This window comes from Pteropus vampyrus, unplaced genomic scaffold (genome assembly GCF_000151845.1).
Source record: "Pteropus vampyrus isolate Shadow unplaced genomic scaffold, Pvam_2.0 Scaffold310, whole genome shotgun sequence".
Taxonomy (NCBI): Eukaryota; Metazoa; Chordata; class Mammalia; order Chiroptera; family Pteropodidae; genus Pteropus; species Pteropus vampyrus.
This window is the reverse complement of record NW_011889091.1, coordinates 1,061,947-1,063,408: the sequence shown is the minus strand read 5'-3', so window position 1 is coordinate 1,063,408 and position 1,462 is coordinate 1,061,947.

The following is a 1,462-nucleotide window of genomic DNA, read 5'->3' as shown; positions in this document are numbered from 1 at the left end:
GGAGAATGTCGTGCTCAGCCATGAATAATGGGGCGGGGGGGGGGAGCAAGGGGAAGAAGTATTCGATAAGCTTTTCAAAGATGATAAGACCGAAAGGGAAGGCGAGGGGATGAGCCTAGTCAATGCAAGACACTACTGAGAGGGTGGGGGTGGGCGACTAGATGTTGATGTTTTCACACCATCAGGAGAGGTAACCGAGAGAAAAGTGTAAGGCGAGGTGAAGATGCATGCTTAATTAACAAGAAAAAAGCTTAGGCTTATGTATTTTTCTGTAGGTTCCTCTGGGGAAAAATATCTTATGTCACTAGCTTGGGATGTGCAGTGAAATGCCAGCCAGGCTTGGATATAATATATATTGTAATGAAGAAAACGCGTAAAGGGAGATAAGTAAAATTTCATTCAGTCCAAATATTGAAAGAATTAGAGGTGTGTAATATCTAGAGGTGTGCGGTGTTCTTGATTCCATCTCTCCTATACTCATGCATTTTATTATCCTTATTCATTATCCTCTGGCCTCGCCAGGAGTAATGTTGCTATCATATCCATACCCTCTTGGTTTCGATCAATTTTGATCAAGTTTGTGAAGCTAGATTGACTTTCACGTTATCTGTATGATATATTGGAAGACCGTATATAGTTGAGGATTTTTTCTTCGTTATATTTGAGATAACTTGTATTAACTGAAAGTATCATTTATTTTCCTGTATGTGAGAAGATAAATTATACCATTTACAGCTTTAGAAATTACCAGGGACACTAGTGGAAAATGATGTCTCCTTTACTTGAGTTGGAGTTTATATTCTCTTCACATTACTTTCCTTAAACTGTGCCGTTCCTGTCATTTATTTCTTAGGTGAATACAGATTCACCATATACTTTCAAAAGTAAGATTTGCATGTTATTTAAAATTTTGGAGTGCAGTAAAATGTGTAAGTTCTTTACATTCTAAGCCTTTAACTATAATTAGAGGTGTTACTGTTAAACCTATCAGAAAAAAATGCAATATTATATGGCATTGGAAAGGTTTGTATATTTTTATTTTTCGGGACTAACATCGTTTTATTTAAATGTATTGGACTTGAAACAATTTTGGTTCTTTTAGGGTTCTAGGATAGAGGCTTTTAATACTCTCAGCCTTCAACTGCCTAATACCAGAAGCCCAGGCATATAAGAGCTTTGTATTCTTATATAAGTGCCAGTATCCTAAAGTCAGACTTTGAATAATTTGTCCACAAAAAATAATGGAAGTCATTACACTGTGTATCATCCTAATCTGTAGTCATGTACATATTAGTGTGCCTCAGATGCTTGATGAAATTGGTAGACAGTAAAAAGATAAGTAGAGAACTTGAAAAGAATGATCATTTGTATTGGATGGCAGTAGAAATGTCTGGGAGACTCCCTGCAAGCCTTCCCTTTTTCACTTTAAAGAAGCTGTTTTGTTTCTTCCCACTTCTGCAAC